Consider the following 22,308-nt stretch of genomic DNA (forward strand, 5'->3'; position numbering starts at 1 on the left):
GCAGAACTCCCTCTTTCTGTTGCACGCAGCACATATGTGAAAACCAGCTGGATCGGACCACTAAATCATATAGCTGCCATAGAAACGATCGGTCGAAAATTAAGTTTTTGTATGAAAAAACATTTTGTTTATCAAGATATCTTGACCAAACTTGGCATTTATTGGTTTTACTTAACTCCTCATATATATGCAAAATCCTATTAAGATCGGACCACTATATCATATAGCTGCCATAGGAACGATCGGTCGAAAATTAAGTTGTATGAAAAAGCATTTGGTTTATCAAGATATCTTGACCAGACTCGCCATATACTATTTTCCCGGTACTTCTTAGATAGGGGCAAAGCACCATGAGCATTATGAAAAGGTTGCGTCTGCAAGGGTATTAGATCTTTGCCGAGCCGCAGATCGCCCTTCTTTCTCGATTTTATTTGAGTTCGAGAAACTTTACTTCGGTTTCGTTATGATATATTAATATATTTTATTATTTATATTTTTTATTGGGTTTATTTATTATATTTTATTGGGTTAAAAATTTTATTATTTTCTTTATTATTATTAACTAAAATAATAAATTAGTTAAGTTAATAGTTAAGAGTTAAAAGTAAAATTTCTATCTTATGTTTTCAAAACATGCTTATTTAAGCTCATTAACTAATTTAGTGGATTATCTAATCGTTTACTTACTTAAGGATTTACAATATAATATAACAAATAAATAACAGCTAAAATTTGTCCAATAAAAACATAAGGTTCTTCTACAGTTCGAGTTCCAATTCAAGTTAATAAAATTACTGTTACCACTATAATTAAAAAAAAAAATTTGGTTGATTGGGTAAAATTGAATACCTCGGAATTTACTTAAGTTATAAAAAGGAAGAATTATTAAAATTGCAATCGAAAGAAGCAAGGCAAGTACTCCTACTAATTTATTAGGAATAGATCGAAGAATTGTGTAAGCAAATAATAAATATTATTCTGGTTGAATATGAGCTTACGTTACTAATGAGTTAGCTAGGATGAAGTTATCTGGGTCTCCTTATAAATTAGGGTTAATTAAAATTTAAGAAATATAAAAAAAAAATTATAGCAACAAATACAATATCTTTGTAAGTAAAATATGGGTGAAATGGAATTCTACCTCTATTTGAATTTAATCCAATTGGGTTATTTGATCATGTTTGATGGAGAAATAGTAAAAAATTAAAGTTATTGATAATGCAATAAAAGGTAAAATAAGGAGGAATGTAAAAAACCGAGTAAAAGTTGCGTTATCAACAGCAAATCCTCCTCAAACTCACTGTACAAGTTCAATCCCAAAATAAGGTACTGCAGATAATAAATTTGATTTGTTGCTCCTCAGAATGATATTTGTCCTCATGGTAGGACGTAACCTGTAATGGCTGTTCAAATTAATAAAAATATAATTACTCCAATTATTCATGTTGGTGTAAATAAATAAGATCCATAATAAATTCCCTGTCCTACATGTGAGTAAATACAAATAAAGAAAAAAGAAGCACCATTTGCGTGTATTGTTCGTAATAATCATCCGTAATTTACATCACGGCAAATATGATTAATTCTATTGAAAGATAAATTTACAACTGCGGCATAATGTACAGCCAAAAATAATCCGGTTAAAATTAGGATAATTAAACATAATCCTTATAAAGACCCAAAATTATATCTTCTTGAAATATTTACAGGTGCAGAAAGATCAATTAATGCATTGTTAGCTATTTTAAATAAAGGCTAAGAAGTTCGTTAAGGTTTGGTCATTAAATATTATAAAATGCATAATGGTCCTTTGAATATTTTAGTGATTTTAACAATAATTAAAGTACTTAATATATAAATTATTAAAAGTATTGTATTAAGTTAGTAGGAAAATTATAAAGTTTATTTAATGTAATGAATTTGCTATAAAATAAGAATAGTTTGATAAAATTGATTCTATTTCGTTGTTTAGTAAGAAAAATCTTGTTGAGTTTGTCTACTAAAAAACTTAAAATTAAAGTTATAAAAAATGATGTGATTGAAATAAATGTTTATTTAATTGATAAGTTAAATATTTCATTAGAAGCTAATGATGTGACGTAAATAAATAAAATTAATATAACTCCTAGAAAAATTATAAATAAAATATATGAAAATCAGAATGTTTTTTTTATAAGACCTGTGATTAAAGAAATTAAAATTGTTTGGATTAAATGTGTGAGTGAATTATATTTATAACAAGTAAGAGGTTATAGTAGGGAGCTCCCGACTAGGGAATACCCTGAACCCCCTTATTCCAACATCAAATAAATTTAAAACAAGTAAGAGGTTATAGTCGGGAGCTCCCGACTAGGGAATACCCTGAACCCTCTTATTCCAACATCAAATAAATTTAAAACAAGTAAGAGGTTCTAGTCGGGTGCTCCGACTAGGGGATACCCTGAACCCTCTTCTTTCAACATCAGATGCATATATATTCCATTTTAGAAGCTATATTTCAAGTTTGGTGACTCTAGCTCTTATTATTTACCAAAATTGCCCAAAAAACAGGATATCGATATAGATTTTTATCGATTGCTTGGAAACGGAGTAAGTTAATAATTATCTGAAACAAACTCGATCTGCGCAGGCACTACGAGGACCTACATCCAAAATTTCGAGTCCTTATCTCTTATAGGTTCTGAGATCCTCACGTTCATACATACGGACGGACGGACGGACGGACAGACAGACGGAAATGGCTAGATCGACACGGCTATTGATGCTGATCAAGAATATATATACTTTATGGGGTCGGAGATACTTCCTTCTGCCTGTTACATAGATTTGGATTTTGCACAAATACAGTGTACCACAAATACAGTATACCCTCAGCCAGTTTCCAAGCAGTCGATAAAAATCGATATCGATATCCTGTATTTTGGGCAATTTTGATAAATAATTAGAAGTGGAGTCACCAAACTTGACATACAGCTTCTAAAATAAAATATATATTTGCATTTGATTTTGGAAGAAGAGGGTTCAGGGTATCCCCTAGTCGAGAGCTCCCGACTAGAACCTCTTACTTCTTTATCATAAGTAGTTAATTATTGGTGTGGCGGCTGAGTAGAGGCATAGCAAGTGGTGCGGTCTGTCGCGAGTTCGAGCCCTACCGGAGAAAAAATTTTTTTTCCTGGTGTGGCTGTTGAGTAGAGTCGACAGCAAGTACTGCTTTCAGTTGCGAGGTCGAACCCTGCCAGGGGAACTTTTTTTTTTAATTTATTTGATGTTGGAATAAGGGGGTTCTGGGTATTCCCTAGTCGGGAGCTCCCGACTAGAACCTCTTACTTGTTAACTTTTGAGTTTGTGAAGGTGCTTTAGGTTTATCTATTTTAGTATCAATAATTCGAACACATGATGTTAAAATTAATTTTTTTTTTAGTATTTAAATTACCTCCTTGTATTATTAGTAATATATTTTGAATGGTACAGGTTTTACTATTTTTTGCTAGTTTTTTATTTTTATTAATAAATAATTTCATAAATTATTGAATAAATATTTTTGTTTTAAGGGTTTTTTATGGATTAGTTTTATTAGGTTTATGAATTTGTTCATTTATATATAGCAAGAGAAAAAGTTTATAGGTAAAATAATTATAAAAATTTATATTTTTTAAATATTGTAATATTATTATTTTTACTTGTCTTAACATATAGAAGAATAAGTTTTTTTATATTTTATTTATTTTTGAAAGAAGTTTAATTCCAACTTTATTTTTATTTTAGGTTGGGGGTACCAACCTGAACGATTACAAGCTGGTATTCATTTATTATTTTATACTTTATTAGTTCCTTTACCCATGGTCATTGGTATTTTATATTTAATAAATAAAATAGGAACAATAAATTTTTAATTGATAAATTTTATATTTAATTATGATTTGTTATATTTTTGTTTAGTATGTGCATTTTTAGTAAAATACCAATATTTTTGGTTCATTTGTGGTTACCCAAAGATCATGTTGAAGCTCCTGTTTCCGGCTCTATAATTTTAGCTGGGATTATATTAAAGTGTGGGGGTTACGGTATATTACGAGTTATATCAATTTTACCGGTAATAATTATTTATATAGATTTATTTGAATTAGAATTAAATTAGTTGGAGGGGTGGAAGTTAGATTTGCATGTTTACGTCAAACTGATTTAAAGACTTTAATTGCTTACTCTTCAGTAGCTCACATAGGAATTGTATCAACAGGACTTTTAACTATATCTTATTGAGCTTTATGCGGGTCTTATAGATTAATAATTGCTCATTGATGATGATTTTTATTAAGTTCAGCAGATATAGCTGCTCCTCCTACATTAAATTTATTAAGTGAAATTTCTTTATTAAATAGAATTGTTTCTTGGTCTTGAGTTTGTATGGTTATACTTTCTTTATTATCTTTTTTTAGAGCTGCTTATACTTTATATTTATATCCATTAGGCAACACGGAAAAATTTTTTGTGGGGTTTATTCATTTAGAAGAGGTCAAATTCGGGAACATTTATTAATATTGCTACATTGATTACCTTTAAATATGTCAATTATAACAAGTAAGAGGTTCTAGTCGGGAGGATCTCAGAACCTATAAGATCTAAAGAAATTTGAAATTTTTAATGTAGGTGCTCCTTGTACCTGCGCAGATAGAGTTTGTTTCCGATAATCGATAACTTACTCCGTTTGCAAGCAATCGATAAGAATCGATACAGATATCCGGGTTTTTGGGCAGTTTTGATAATAAATAAGAGCTAGAGTCACCACCTGACACATATTTTCTTAATAGAATATATATGCATTTCATGTTGGAAGAAGAGGGTTCAGGGTATCCCCTAGTCTGGAGCTCCCGACTAGAACCTCCATTTATTTAATAATTTGGTATATTTTTTTTAATAAGAAGTAAATTTTAATTAATTAATTAATTAATTTAAATTCCATATCAATTACTCTGACTTTTTTGTTTGATTGAATAAGTTTATAATTTATATCTTTTGTATTAATGATTTCTTCTTTAGTGATTTTTTATAAGAGGTGATATTAATATTAATCGATTTATTATATTAGTTTTAATATTTGCTTTATCTATAATGTTATTAATTATTAGACCAAAATTAGTAAGAATTGTATCAGGATGAGATGGGTTAGGGTTAGTTTCATATTGTTTAGTTATTTATTTTCAAAATATTAAATCTTATAATAGGCTTATCAAATCGAATTGGGGATGTAGCCTTATTGTTGGCCATGAATCTTAAATTATGGAAGATGAAATTATGTATTTTATTTAAAAGTTGTACAAAATGAATTTGAAATAATTTTAATTGGGTCTTTGGTGATATTAGCTGCTATAACTCAAAGTGCACAAATTCCTTTTTCTTCTTGCTTACCTGCTGCGATAGCTGCACCAACTCCTGTTTCTGCTTTAGTTCATTCATCAACACTGGTAACTGCAGGAGTGTATTTGTTAATTCGATTTAATATTTTATTAAGAAATTCATGAATAGGACAGTTTTTATTTTTATAATCAGGTTTAACTATATTTATAGCAGGTTTAGGGGGGGCTAATTTCGAGTTTGATTTTAAAAAAATTATTGCGTTATCTACTTTAAGTCAATTAGGGTTAATAATAACAATTTTTTCTATAGGTTTTTATAAATTAGCTACATTTCATTTGTTAACTCATGCTTTACTTAAGCTATTGTTAATATGTGCAGGAACAATTATTCATAATATAAATAATTCTCAAGATATTCGTTTGATAGGGGTTTTAAGAATTCATATACCTTTAATTCAGTATTCAATACCTTCTTTAGCAGGGTTTAATTCACAGGATATAATTTCAGAAACTGTCATAATTGGAAATATCAATATATTTTCTTTTTTTATATATCTTTTCAACTGGTTTAACTGTTTGTTATTCATTTCGGTTAGTTTACTACTCAATTACTGGGGATTTGAATTGTAGAAGTTTAAGTGTATTAAATGATGAAGGTTGGGTTAAGTTACGAGGAATAATAGGCTTATTAGATATGAGAATTATTGGGGTAGAATGCTAAATTGGTTACTTTGTCCTGTACCCTACATAATTTGTTTTTCTTTTTTTTTTTTTTAATTTGTATTTTTGGTGGTTTATTTGGTTATTTAATTTCAGTAAGAAATTTATATACAATTAATAAATCGATAATTTTATATAATTTAACATAATTTATATTTATATATTATCCTATTAAGATCGGACCACTATATCATATAGCTGCCATAGGAACGATCGGTCGAAAATTAAGTTGTATGAAAAAGCATTTTGTTTATCAAGATATCTTGACCAGACTCGGCATATACTATTTTCCCGGTACTTCTTAGATAGGGGCAAAGCACCATGAGCATTATGAAAAGGTTGCGTCTGCAGGGGTATTAGATCTTTGCCGAGCCGCAGATCGCCCTTCTTTCTCGATTTTATTTGAGTTCGATAAACTTTACCTCGGTTTCGTTATGATATATTAATATATTTGGCATAAACGTGTTTTTTATATTTTTTTTATTAAATTATTTATTATATTTTATTGGGTTAAAAATTTTATTATTTTCTTTATTATTATTAATTAAAATAATAAATTAGTTAAGTTAATAGTTAAGAGTTAAAAGTAAAATTTCTATCTTATGTTTTCAAAACATGCTTATTTAAGCTCATTAACTAATTTAGTGGATTATCTAATCGTTTACTTACTTAAGGATTTACAATATAATATAACAAATAAATAACAGTTAAAATTTGTCCAATAAAAACATAAGGTTCTTCTACAGGTCGAGCTCCAATTCAAGTTAATAAAATTACTGTTACCACTATAATTAAAAAAAAAAATTTGGTTGATTGGGTAAAATTGAATACCTCGGAATTTACTTAAGTTATAAAAAGGAAGAATTATTAAAATTGCAATCGAAAGAAGCAAGGCAAGTACTCCTACTAATTTATTGGGAATAGATCGAAGAATTGTGTGAGCAAATAATAAATATTATTCTGGTTGAATATGAGCTTACGTTACTAATGAGTTAGCTGGGATGAAGTTATCTGGGTCTCCTAATAAATTAGGGTTAATTAAAATTTAAGAAATTTAAAAAAAAAATTATAGCAACAAATACAATATCTTTGTAAGTAAAATATGGGTGAAATGGAATTCTACCTCTATTTGAATTTAATCCAATTGGGTTATTTGATCATGTTTGATGGAGAAATAGTAAATAAATTAAAGTTATTGATAATCCAATAAAAGGTAAAATAAGGAGGAATGTAAAAAATCGAGTAAAAGTTGCGTTATCAACAGCAAATCCTCCTCAAACTCACTGTACAAGTTCAATCCCAAAATAAGGTACTGCAGATAATAAATTTGATTTGTTGCCCCTCAAAATGATATTTGTCCTCATGGTAGGACGTAACCTGTAAAGGCTGTTCAAATTAATAAAAATATAATTACTCCAATTATTCATGTTGGTGTAAATAAATAAGATCCATAATAAATTCCTTGTCCTACATGTGAGTAAATACAAATAAAGAAAAAAGAAGCACCATTTGCGTGTATTGTTCGTAATAATCATCCGTAATTGACATCACGGCAAATATGATTAATTCTATTGAAAGATAAATTTACAACTGCGGCATAATATACAGCCAAAAATAATCCGGTTAAAATTAGGATAATTAAACATAATCCTTATAAAGACCCAAAATTATATCTTCTTGAAATATTTACAGGTGCAGAAAGATCAATTAATGCATTGTTATCTATTTTAAATAAAGGCTAAGAAGTTCGTTAAGGTTTGGTCATTAAATATTATAAAATTCATAATGGTCCTTTGAATATTTTAGTGATTTTAACAATAATTAAAGTACTTAATATATAACTTATTAAAAATATTGTATTAAGTTAGTAGGAAAATTATAAAGTTTATTTAATGTAATGAATTTGCTATAAAATAAGAATAGTTTGATAAAATTGATTCTATTTCGTTGTTTAGTAAGAAAAATCTTGTTGAGTTTGTCTACTAAAAAACTTAAAATTAAAGTTATAAAAAATGATGTGATTGAAATAAATGTTTATTTAATTGATAAGTTAAATATTTCATTAGAAGCTAATGATGTGACGTAAATAAATAAAATTAATATAACTCCTAGAAAAATTATAAATAAAATATATGAAAATCAGAATGTTTTTTTTATAAGACCTGTGATTAAAGAAATTAAAATTGTTTGGATTAAATGTGTGAGTGAATTATATTTATAACAAGTAAGAGGTTATAGTAGGGAGCTCCCGACTAGGGAATACCCTGAACCCCCTTATTCCAACATCAAATAAATTTAAAACAAGTAAGAGGTTATAGTCGGGAGCTCCCGACTAGGGAATACCCTGAACCCTCTTATTCCAACATCAAATAAATTTAAAACAAGTAAGAGGTTCTAGTCGGGTGCTCCGACTAGGGGATACCCTGAACCCTCTTCTTTCAACATCAAATGCATATATATTCCATTTTAGAAGCTATATTTCAAGTTTGGTGACTCTAGCTCTTATTATTTACCAAAATTGCCCAAAAAACAGGATATCGATATAGATTTTTATCGATTGCTTGGAAACGGAGTAAGTTAATAATTATCTGAAACAAACTCGATCTTCGCAGGCACTACGAGGACCTACATCCAAAATTTCGAGTCCTTATCTCTTATAGGTTCTGAGATCCTCACGTTCATACATACGGACGGACGGACGGACGGACAGACAGACGGAAATGGCTAGATCGACACGGCTATTGATGCTGATCAAGAATATATATACTTTATGGGGTCGGAGATACTTCCTTCTGCCTGTTACATAGATTTGGATTTTGCACAAATACAGTGTACCACAAATACAGTATACCCTCAGCCAGTTTCCAAGCAGTCGATAAAAATCGATATCGATATCCTGTATTTTGGGCAATTTTGATAAATAATTAGAAGTGGAGTCACCAAACTTGACATACAGCTTCTAAAATAAAATATATATTCGCATTTGATTTTGGAAGAAGAGGGTTCAAGGTATCCCCTAGTCGAGAGCTCCCGACTAGAACCTCTTACTCCTTTATCATAAGTAGTTAATTATTGGTGTGGCGGCTGAGTAGAGGCATAGCAAGTGGTGCGGTCTGTCGCGAGTTCGAGCCCTACCGGAGAAAAAATTTTTTTTCCTGGTGTGGCTGTTGAGTAGAGTCGACAGCAAGTACTGCTTTCAGTTGCGAGGTCGAACCCTGCCAGGGGAACTTTTTTTATTAATTTATTTGATGTTGGAATAAGGGGGTTCTGGGTATTCCCTACTCGGGAGCTCTCGACTAGAACCTCTTACTTGTTAACTTTTGAGTTTGTGAAGACTTTAGGTTTATCTATTTTACTATCAATAATTCGAACACATGATGTTAAAATTAATTTTTTTTAGTATTTAAATTACCTCCTTGTATTATTAGTAATATATTTTGAATGGTACAGGTTTTACTATTTTTTGCTAGTTTTTTATTTTTATTAATAAATAATTTCATAAATTATTGAATAAATATTTTTGTTTTAAGGGTTTTTTATGGATTAGTTTTATTAGGTTTATGAATTTGTTCATTTATATATAGCAAGAGAAAAAGTTTATAGGTAAAATAATTATAAAAATTTATATTTTTTAAATATTGTAATATTATTATTTTTACTTGTCTTAACATATAGAAGAATAAGTTTTTTTTATATTTTATTTATTTTTGAAAGAAGTTTAATTCCAACTTTATTTTTATTTTAGGTTAGGGGTACCAACCTGAACGATTACAAGCTGGTATTCATTTATTATTTTATACTTTATTAGTTCCTTTACCCATGGTCATTGGTATTTTATATTTAATAAATAAAATAGGAACAATAAATTTTTAATTGATAAATTTTATATTTAATTATGATTTGTTATATTTTTGTTTAGTATGTGCATTTTTAGTAAAATACCAATATTTTTGGTTCATTTGTGGTTACCCAAAGATCATGTTGAAGCTCCTGTTTCCGGCTCTATAATTTTAGCTGGGATTATATTAAAGTGTGGGGGTTACGGTATATTACGAGTTATATCAATTTTACCGGTAATAATTATTTATATAGATTTATTTGAATTAGAATTAAATTAGTTGGAGGGGTGGAAGTTAGATTTGCATGTTTACGTCAAACTGATTTAAAGACTTTAATTGCTTACTCTTCAGTAGCTCACATAGGAATTGTATTAACAGGACTTTTATCTATATCTTATTGAGCTTTATGCGGGTCTTATAGATTAATAATTGCTCATTGATGATGATTTTTATTAAGTTCAGCAGGTCTAGCTCCTCCTCCTACATTAAATTTATTAAGTGAAATTTCTTTATTAAATAGAATTGTTTCTTGGTCTTGAGTTTGTATTGCTATACTTTCTTTATTATCTTTTTTTAGAGCTGCTTACACTTTATATTTATATCCATTAGGCAACACGGAAAAATTTTTTGTGGGGTTTATTCATTTAGAAGAGGTCAAATTCGGAAACAATTATTAATATTGCTACATTGATTACCTTTAAATATGTCAATTATAACAAGTAAGAGGTTCTAGTCGGGAGGATCTCAGAACCTATAAGATCTAAAGAAATTTGAAATTTTTAATGTAGGTGCTCCTTGTACCTGCGCAGATAGAGTTTGTTTCCGATAATCGATAACTTACTCCGTTTGCAAGCAATCGATAAGAATCGATACAGATATCCGGGTTTTTGGGCAGTTTTGATAAATAATAAGAGCTAGAGTCACCACCTGACACATATTTTCTTAATAGAATATATATGCATTTCATGTTGGAAGAAGAGGGTTCAGGGTATCCCCTAGTCTGGAGCTCCCGACTAGAACCTCCTGTTATTTAATAATTTGGTATATTTTTTTTAATAGGAAGTAAATTTTAATTAATTAATTAATTAATTTAAATTCCATATCAATTACTCTGACTTTTTTGTTTGATTGAATAAGTTTATTATTTATATCTTTTGTATTAATGATTTCTTCTTTAGTGATTTTTTATAAGAGGTGATATTAATATTAAACGATTTATTATATTAGTTTTAATATTTGCTTTATCTATAATGTTATATAACCAAATTTAGTAAGAAATGTATCAGGATGAGATGGGTAAGGGTTAGTTTCATATTGTTTAGTTATTTATTTTCAAAATATTAAATCTTATAATAGGCTTATCAAATCGAATTGGGGATGTAGCCTTATTGTTGGCCATGAATCTTAAATTATGGAAGATGAAATTATGTATTTTATTTAAAAGTTGTACAAAATGAATTTGAAATAATTTTAATTGGGTCTTTGGTGATATTAGCTGCTATAACTCAAAGTGCACAAATTCCTTTTTCTTCTTGCTGACCTGCTGCGATAGCTGCACCAACTCCTGTTTCTGCTTTAGTTCATTCATCAACACTGGTAACTGCAGGAGTGTATTTGTTAATTCGATTTAATATTTTATTAAGAAATTCATGAATAGGACAGTTTTTATTTTTATAATCAGGTTTAACTATATTTATAGCAGGTTTAGGGGGGGCTAATTTTGAATTTGATTTTAAAAAAATTATAGCGTTATCTACTTTAAGTCAATTAGGGTTAATAATAACAATTTTTTCTATAGGTTTTTATAAATTAGCTACATTTCATTTGTTAACTCATGCTTTACTTAAGCTATTGTTAATATGTGCAGGAACAATTATTCATAATATAAATAATTCTCAAGATATTCGTTTGATAGGGGTTTTAAGAATTCATATACCTTTAACTTCAGCTTGTTTTAATGTATCAAATTTAGTTTTACGTGCTATACCTTCTTTAGCAGGGTTTAATTCACAGGATATAATTTCAGAAATTGCGATAATTAGAAATATCAATATATTTTCTTTTTTTTTATATTTCTTTTCAACTGGTTTAACTGTTTGTTATTCATTTCGGTTAGTTTACTACTCAATAACTGGGGATTTGAATTGTAGCAATTTAAGTGTATTAAATGATGAAGGTTAGGTTATGTTACCCAATACCTTCTTTAGCAGGGTTTAATTCACAGGATATAATTTCAGAAATTGTGATAATTGGAAATATCAATATATTTTCTTTTTTTATATATCTTTTCAACTGGTTTAACTGTTTGTTATTCATTTCGGTTAGTTTACTACTCAATAACTGGTGATTTGAATTGTAGATGCTTAAGTGTATTAAATGATGAAGGTTGGGTTATGTTACCCAATACCTTCTTCAGCAGGGCTTAAACCACAGGATATAATTTCAGAAATTGTGATAATTGGAAATATCAATATATTTTATTTTTTTATATTTCTTTTTAACTGTTTTAACTGTTTGTTATTTATTTCGGTTAGTTTACTACTCAATTACTGGGGATTTGAATTGTAGAAGTTTAAGTGTATTAAATAATGAAGGTTGGGTTAAGTTACGAGGAATAATAGGCTTATTAGATATGAGAATTATTGGGGTAGAATGTTAAATTGGTTAGTTTGTCCTGTACCCTACATAATTTGTTTTTCTTTTTTTTTTTTAATTATTAACTTTATTTGTATGTATTTTTGGTGGTTTATTTGGTTATTTAATTTCAGTAAGAAATTTATATACAATTAATAAATCGATAATTTTATATAATTTAACATAATTTATAGGTTTTATATACCTTGATATGGGTATACCTTATATAAGAACAATGGAGTTATTTTTTATCCTTCACATAATTGACAAATTATTAGTAAAAGATTTGATCAAGGTTGATCAGAATATTTTGGAGGTCAGCATTTGTATCAAAAATTTTTAAATTATTCTCAAACTTTATTTTTAATTCACAATAATAATTTAAAAATGTATTTAATATTATTTGTATTTTAAATTTTAATTTTAGTAAAGTTTTATTATTTTTATATTTAAATAGCTTATATTTAGAGAACAACACTGACGATGTTGGGGAGATTATTTAATCTTTAAATATAGTGAATTTATTTTAGTAATTTATAAAAATAATAATAATTTTATTGTCACAATGAAAATGTAGTTTTATTTTAAACTATATAAATAAAAGTATAAATGGAATTTAACCATTTAAAGACAAAAGTTAGTTGCTTTTACGTGATCACCATTCTTCCTTAATTGTAAAAGCTCAATTCTATCATTAACAGTAATAAGCCATTAGTTTTGCTTCAATTCAAAAATAAGGGTAAAATTACCTAAAATTAGGTCGAAACTAAATGCAATAAATCGCTTCATGTTCATAAGTTAGTATAAGGTAGATTGAATATCAATCCTTTATAAATGCAAATCAAATGTTATAATTAACTACAACCCAATTATTTATTAAGATCAGTTTAATATTCCTTCATGCATGGTATAGTCCAAATAATAAAATTAAAATGAAAATAATTGAAGTTGTTGATCAAATTTTTAAGTTTTTAAATTAAAAAATAATAAATATAAGGAGGATTAAAGCGATTTCAACATCAAAAATTAAAAAAAAATTGTAATTCAAAAAATCGTAAAGAAAATGGTAACCGAGAAGATAATTTAGGATCAAGTCCGCATTCAAATGGAGATCTTTTTTCTCAGTCGACTAAAGTTTTTTTTTTGATAAAATGGAAGCTTAAGTTATAACAACAAGTAAGAAAGAGGTTCTAGTATCCTCCCGACAGGATACCCTGAACCCTCCTATTTCAACACCAAATAAATTAATAAAAAAAAATTCCCTTGGCATGGCTCGAATTTGTAACTGACCGCATTACTTACTGGCTGTTGAGCCACACCAGCAAAAAAAAAATAATAATACTTTCCCCGGTATGGCTCGAATTCGCGACAGACCGCACCACTTGCTATGCCTCTACTCAGCAGCCACACCAACAATTAAGCACTTATGACAAAAAAGGAACTCAAATAACATTACAAAAAAAAGATGCAATTACCATGATATTAGAATGTGAAGCAGACGTGCATGAATGTGTGTATACAGAAATTCTTAAAGCTGCTGCCCCATTCCATTGCGCAGTTGCATATAACTTTTGTTTTTCTTAACCGATCTTTATGAAATTTTCTACATTATATCTTATTGTACCATAATATATTTGTGTATTCTGAATAAGTCACTTGCATTTAAATTTTGGCTTAAATTGGTTGGCAATAAAAGTTGAGTTATTAACTTGATTTATAGCTCTAGGGTGGAAGTAGGGAGGTAGCGATAGGTATGAAATGAAAGACAATTGAAATATCAATAATATTCTAGCTCTTATTATTTACCGAATTTGCTAAAAAAAAAACAGGATGTCGATATCGAGTTTTATCGATATCGGACGGACGGACAAACAGACGGACATAGCTAGATCGACTCGGCTATTGATGCTGACCAAGAATATATATAGTCTAGGGGGTCGGAGATGCTTCCTTCTGCCTGTTACATTTGGATTTTGCACAAATACAATATACCCTTATACCCATTTTTAATGGGTTCAGGGTATAATAAATGAAATTATTATAATTACTGATTCAATGATAAAAATTTAAATAATTATCAATACTTTAATCAATAGACCTTATGATCGGAAGTCATATATACTTTTATACTATATTGATATAATAAATTCATTAACTTCCTCATCTATAGATTGTGATCTATAAAAACATTTAAACTACGTCATCAAAATGTCAATATTATGCTGCTGCTTCAAATCCAAAATAATGATTTTTAGAGAAATTATCGCTTAAATGTCATAGTAATCAAATTATTAAATATGTTGCTCCAATAAGAACATGAATTCCATGAAATCCTGTGGCCATAAAAAATGTTGAACCATAAACTGAGTCTGTAATTGTAAATGGAGCTTCAATATGTTTATAAGCTTCTAGTATTGTAAAGTAAATTCGTTTAAGAACGGTAAAAAATAAACTTTGAGAAGTTTGTGAGTGGTTTCCTTTTATTAATTTATGATGAAATTTCTGATAAAATAAATAAAATTATACCTCATCGTAAGCCAATAGTTACCCGATAAGTGTGCAATATTGATATGTTCCTTCTCGGGAAACATCTCGTCGCCATTGGTAAACAGTTAACGCTTTGAGTAATTATAGCCATGGCCTTGCTTTCTTTGCCGCGCCAATTGGCTCCTTCGCCAGCATCTTCCTCCTTAAGAGCACCCGATGCCAATTCCCATAGCTCCGCATGCACCAGAACACTGCGCATTTGTACAGCCCAAGAAGTCTGCGAATTAATTTTCTCGTGAGAATTTTTCTAGACCGTTAACTAAAATTTTTTCACTATGAGTTTCCTTAATCCGATTCCCAATAATTTGTCTGCGCCCATAGCCTAATGAGGGAAGGTATCCCAATCAACGCACTAAAGAAGGATTGGAGCGGATAAAAACACGTCTGTTCAGTGTCGTAGTTTTTTCGCAAGAGAACAACAACAAATATAATAATTTTTACAATTATTAAATGTTCACATAAGAATTTAGATATAAATCAAATTAATAACAAATTTGTAAGCCAAATTAAATCTTTATAAATTTAATTGAAAAATTTAATATAAATAAAATTAAATATAAATTTCTTTATAATAAATTATTTTAAAATAATTTAATAAATTTATAGATGAACTCATTTAATTCCTAAAACTTAGAATAATCTAAAATAAACCCCTATAAACATAATTTTCATTTTAAAATAAAAATGAAAAATATATATTATTTATTTTTTCATATTAATACCTAATTTTTAAAAGTTTTACATAATTTAAAAATAACTGATTTTTAACATAATATTACGTTTAAGTATAATATAAAAACAATTATTTAAGAATTATAAAAACTAATAAAAATGTCAAAATTTTTATAAATTTACAAAATTTTTAAATAAATAAATTAAATAAAATTAATTAAAATAAATTTATTTAAATAAAATAATAAGAATAATAATAATTTTACAAGATAATTAAATTTAATTAAAAAATTAACATCCATAATTAAATTAAAGTCAATTTTAAGGCTATTAAAAAATCGTTCACATTTTTTTTTTTTTTGCAATATATAAAAAAATAGATATAAAGAAAATGTATCTATTTTAAAATTTATAAATTTAAAAAAAAAAACATTTTTGTTTACTACGTCAAAATTAATAGATAATCCATATATATATATATATATATATATATATATATATAAATATTTAATATATTATTATAAATTAACCAATTTAAATAAAAAATTTCGCAATCCAAAATTAATTACAAATATGGTAATAAAAAATCTATATTCTTAATATTTATTCTAATGATTCTTTTGATTTATATAAATTAATATAAATCCTATAAATTGTTATATATTATTATATTTATATATTGTTGAAAATTTATTTTACATATATATCTATATAGAAAATTTTAAATATTTATAAACCAAAACATATTAAATTAAATTGACTACTAAAACGTATTATTTAATTAAAATAAATATAATAATAAAAATTCAAAAATATTAGTAAACTACAAAAAAAATAGACGTAATTTTATTGTAAATGAATTGCCTGCTAAAAAGGATTACCTTGATAGGGTAAACTACGTAGAATTCTACATTCATTGATTGGTTTTATTTTTATTTTTAGAAAGATTTTATATTTAATAGAATTAAACTATTACTAAAAGTATCAAAAACTGTTGTGCAGCGTACACCAAAATATAAAAAGATAAGCTAATTAAGCTACTGGGTTCATACCTCATTTATAAAGGTTTTAATCCTTTTCTTTTTAAAATTTAATAATTCTTCAAAAATTTTATTTATTACAATAAGTACTTATTGAAATATGCATGTTTTTCGGCAACAACTAATATTTGAATCCTGGTCACACTTAAGTCTTATGTCTTCCTTTGTGCTTATTCGTAATCTTAAGTATACCATTGTCTGTCGCTTATGAACTACCGAACAATGTGGACGTACAGATGCAAAATAAACAGAAAAACCTATTAATCCGGTTCAGTTTCCTGTTTAGTTCCACTTTAAAAAAATTATTATATAATAAACAGGTTATGGGCCCAGGGCTCTAAACACGAAATTGTGCGATTAACTTTAATTATTGTCTGTGATTATACGAAAAAATTTATAAACATGAGTGGACAAGGGTTATATTCCATCGAAAAGTTGGATGACGAAAATTACGTGGTGTGGTCAGTGCAAATGAAAAGCATATGGGTACAAAATGATCTATGGCCGATAGTATGCGGAAGAACCGTTAAAAATGAAGGTGACAGCGAAGAACAGAAGGCTCAGTTTGATACACGGGACGAAAAGGCACTAGCAAACTATTGCTGGCTGTTAAAGCGTCGCAGATTAATTTCATAAAAAATGGCGTGTCGTCTAAAGAAGCATGGGAGAAGCTAATAAGTGTGTATCAACCGCGCGGGCCAGCAAGAAAAATTGCGTTATTTAAAAGTTTGCTTCGATTGAGTATGCCAGAAGGTGCAAGTGTGCAAAACTTTATGAATGAGTTTTCCAACATAGTTAAAAAATTAAAAGAAAACGAAATGAATATAAATGAAGACATGCTCACAATTTTGCTGTTAACGGGATTAGGAAAAAAGTTCGAAAACTTTGTTGTAGCGATCGAAACGCGTGAACAGTTGCCGTCCTTGTCTGATTTGAAAATCAAAATTATTGAAGAAGGACAAAGACAACAAGCAAACAACGAAGAAGTGGGTAATGGCATGCAGCAAGCATTTGTGCCGCGTACAAAAAATGCGCATCAGAAAACAGAACCGAAAAGGAATAAAAAAAGTTATAGATGCGGCCGCGAAGGTCATTTTATTGCTGAGTGCAAGGAAAAAGAGAAAAGTAAAGCAGGCAAAGAGAGAAACGCTGAAATAAAGCGATCGTTACCCATACTTGCGAATGTGCAGAAAAGCAACAACAAAATCGACGTGGTGTCTGGATAGTGGCGCCACTGCTCACATGTGTTGTGATAGGTCATGTTTTGTAGATATTAGAGAGCACAAAGAGAAAATATTTATATCGGTATCAAAAGCTGCAGAAAAAGGATACAAAGTTACTTTTGATAAAGACAGAGCAGTGGTAAGACATAAATAATGTGAATATACTGAAAGCATACAAGAGAGGTGATTTGTTCGCCATTGATGTTAAAATGAATCAGTGTATGTACTTTAAGGCAAGCAGCACTGAGTTATGGAAATGGCATTATCGATTTGGACACTTAAATCTGGCCAGTTTAAGGAAAATGGCAAGTGGTGGGATGCTGCATGGCTTAAAATCAATCAATAAAAATTTTGAAATAAAAAATGATTTGTGTGAAACCTGTGCAGACCGTCTGCCGGGGGCGCACGATACTTTGTGTATTTTTTGAAATCTCGCGACCAAATATTAGGCGCGTTTAACGACTTTGTTCTATTTGCCGAGAGACAATGCGGCAAAAAGGTAAAATCAATTTGAAGCGATAACGGGCGTGAGTATGTTAGTCATGAATTGTACAAATTCTTGTCGGAACACGGAGTTAAAAGACAGTTGTTACAGTACCCTATACTCCGCAGCAAAATGGAGTTGCTGAGCGAGCAAATCGCACACTGGTAGAGATGGCCAGAAGTATGCTAGTACACCATGGGGGGAGGCAGTAGGGACTGCAGTATACTTACGCAACAGGTCAGAAACCAATACATTGCAGACACAGGCAGAGATTGAAATCGGAGGGCAACATACTGGAAGATACTGACGAGTATGATAGTGCAAAAAGTGATGATGCAGAACCGCCCGTAAACTGTGAAGCTCGTGGTCCAGGGCGTCCACGAAAGATAAAATCTGGAAAACCAGGTAGACCCCGCAAGCAGTATAATTGCCTGAATAAGCTGAAGGCAGAAAAAATCGTCATTCCTGAAAATTTTAGCGAAGCAAATGAGTCAGAAATGAGCCAAGAATGGTCAGCATCGATTCAGAAGGAGATAAAAGCACTTGAAGACAATAAGACTTGGGAGCTTGTGGAATTGACAGTGAATAAGAAAGCAATAGGATGCAAATGGGTCTTTGGCATAAAAGTTGACAAGGATGGCTATGTAGAGCGCTTTAAGTCAAGATTAGTTGCCAAAGGATGTGCGCAGCGATATGGCGTTGATTTCTTTGAGACATTCTCTCCAGTTGTGAGATACTCGTCTGTACGAATGATTATGGCATTGGCAGTCGAACATAAGTTGTTTGTGCATCAGATGGACGTGTATACTGCCTACCTGAATAGTGAGCTTTCAGAGGAAGTTTATATGAAACAACCGGACGGATTCGTAAGCGATGAATTCTCTGATAAAGTCTTGAAACTAAAAAAATCTTTCTATGGGCTGGAACAGTAGACTGGACGCAGTTTTGAAAAAACTGGTTTTTACTCCATGTGTCAGCGAGCCCTGCGTATATATACGCAATGGGCAAGGTAAAATTAATATAATTGCAGTTTATGTTGATGATATTTTACTTGCCAGCTCAAATAAAGACGAATTGTTGAAAATCAAAGCGTCCATTGCTAGGGAACTCGACATTGTTGATGGCGGCCAGCTCAACCATTTCTTGGGCATAGAAATTGAGCGCGAAGGGGAGACTGGAAGCATAACAATCGGCCACAAACAGTATGTGGAACAAATGCTACATACTTGGGGCATGTCAACGTGTAAAATAATAAGAATAATAATAATTTTACAAGATAATTAAATTTAATTAAAAAATTAACATCCATAATTAAATTAAAGTCAATTTTAAGGCTAATAAAAAATCGTTCACATTTTTTTTTTTTTTTTGCAATATATAAAAAAATAGATATAAAGAAAATGTATCTATTTTAAAATAGATAAATAGTAAATAGTAGAGCGCTTTAAGTCAAGATTAGTTGCCAAAGGATGTGCGCAGCGATATGGCGTTGATTTCTTTGAGACATTCTCTCCAGTTGTGAGATACTCGTCTGTACGAATGATTATGGCATTGGCAGTCGAACATAAGTTGTTTGTGCATCAGATGGACGTGTATACTGCCTACCTGAATAGTGAGCTTTCAGAGGAAGTTTATATGAAACAACCGGACGGATTCGTAAGCGATGAATTCTCTGATAAAGTCTTGAAACTAAAAAAATCTTTCTATGGGCTGGAACAGTAGACTGGACGCAGTTTTGAAAAAACTGGTTTTTACTCCATGTGTCAGCGAGCCCTGCGTATATATACGCAATGGGCAAGGTAAAATTAATATAATTGCAGCTTATGTTGATGATATTTTACTTGCCAGCTCAAATAAAGACGAATTGTTGAAAATCAAAGCGTCCATTGCTAGGGAACTCGACATTGTTGATGGCGGCCAGCTCAACCATTTCTTGGGCATAGAAATTGAGCGCGAAGGGGAGACTGGAAGCATAACAATCGGCCACAAACAGTATGTGGAACAAATGCTACATACTTGGGGCATGTCAACGTGTAAAATAATAAGAATAATAATAATTTTACAAGATAATTAAATTTAATTAAAAAATTAACATCCATAATTAAATTAAAGTCAATTTTAAGGCTAATAAAAAATCGTTCACAATTTTTTTTTTTTTGCAATATATAAAAAAATAGATATAAAGAAAATGTATCTATTTTAAAATTTATAAATTTAAAAAAAAACATTTTTGTTTACTACGTCAAAATTAATAGATAATCCATATATATATATATATATATATATATATAAATATTTAATATATTATTATAAATTAACCAATTTAAATAAAAAATTTCGCAATCCAAAAATTAATACAAATATGGTAATAAAAAATCTATATTCTTAATATTTATTCTAATGATTCTTTTGATTTATATAAATTAATATAAATCCTATAAATTGTTATATATTATTATATTTATATATTGTTGAAAATTTATTTTACATATATATCTATATAGAAAATTTTAAATATTTATAAACCAAAACATATTAAATTAATTGACTACTAAAATGTATTATTTAATTAAAATAAATATAATAATAAAAATTCAAAAATATTAGTAAACTACAAAAAAAATAGACTTAATTTTATTGTAAATGAATTGCCTGCTAAAAAGGATTACCTTGATAGGGTAAACTACGTAGAATTCTACATTCATTGATTGGTTTTATTTTTATTTTTAGAAAGATTTTATATTTAATAGAATTAAACTATTACTAAAAAGTATCAAAAACTGTTGTGCAGCGTACACCAAAATATAAAAAGATAAGCTAATTAAGCTACTTGGTTCATACCTCATTTATAAAGGTTTTAATCCTTTTCTTTTTAATATTTAATAATTCTTCAAAACTTTTATTTATTACAATAAGTACTTATTGAAATATGCATAAGTTTTTCGGCAACAACTAATATTTGAATCCTGGTCACACTTAAGTCTTATGTTTTGCTTTGTGCTTATTCGTAATCTTAAGTATACCATTGTCTGTCGCTTATGAACTACCGAACAATGTGGACGTACAGATGCGAAATAAACAGAAAAACCTATTAATCCGGTTCAGTTTCCTGTTTAGTTCCACTTTAAAAAAATTATTATATAATAAACAGGTTATGGGCCCAGGGCTCTAAACACGAAATTGTGCGATTAACTTTAATTATTGTGTGTGATTATACGAAAAAATTTATAAACATGAGTGGACAAGGGTTATATTCCATCGAAAAGTTGGATGACGAAAATTACGTGGTGTGGTCAGTGCAAATGAAAAGCATATGGGTACAAAATGATCTATGGCCGATAGTATGCGGAAGAACCGTTAAAAATGAAGGTGACAGCGAAGAACAGAAGGCTCAGTTTGATACACGGGACGAAAAGGCACTAGCAAACATATTGCTGGCTGTTAAAGCGTCGCAGATTAATTTCATAAAAAATGGCGTGTCGTCTAAAGAAGCATGGGAGAAGCTAATAAGTGTGTATCAACCGCGCGGGCCAGCAAGAAAAATTGCGTTATTTAAAAGTTTGCTTCGATTGAGTATGCCAGAAGGTTCAAGTGTGCAAAACTTTATGAATGAGTTTTCCAACATAGTTAAAAAATTAAAAGAAAACGAAATGAATATAAATGAAGACATGCTCACAATTTTGCTGTTAACGGGATTAGGAAAAAAGTTCGAAAACTTTGTTGTAGCGATCGAAACGCGTGAACAGTTGCCGTCCTTGTCTGATTTGAAAATCAAAATTATTGAAGAAGGACAAA

At 29.2% G+C, this 22,308-nt stretch overlaps 4 pseudogenes; all 4 read left to right on the forward strand.

The window, feature by feature from the left end:
• Positions 1 to 3,396: 3,396 nt before the first annotated feature.
• On the forward strand, positions 3,397 to 4,592 carry LOC138911703 (NADH-ubiquinone oxidoreductase chain 4-like; annotated as a pseudogene).
• A 354-nt stretch (positions 4,593 to 4,946) lies between these two features.
• On the forward strand, positions 4,947 to 6,196 carry LOC26531758 (NADH-ubiquinone oxidoreductase chain 5-like; annotated as a pseudogene).
• Positions 6,197 to 8,004: 1,808 nt separating this feature from the next.
• Positions 8,005 to 10,646, forward strand: LOC138911701 (NADH-ubiquinone oxidoreductase chain 4-like; annotated as a pseudogene).
• Positions 10,647 to 11,000: 354 nt separating this feature from the next.
• Positions 11,001 to 12,961, forward strand: LOC116650162 (NADH-ubiquinone oxidoreductase chain 5-like; annotated as a pseudogene).
• Positions 12,962 to 22,308: the final 9,347 nt, after the last annotated feature.

This window comes from Drosophila virilis, unplaced genomic scaffold (genome assembly GCF_030788295.1).
Source record: "Drosophila virilis strain 15010-1051.87 unplaced genomic scaffold, Dvir_AGI_RSII-ME tig00002082, whole genome shotgun sequence".
Lineage (NCBI taxonomy): Eukaryota > Metazoa > Arthropoda > Insecta > Diptera > Drosophilidae > Drosophila > Drosophila virilis.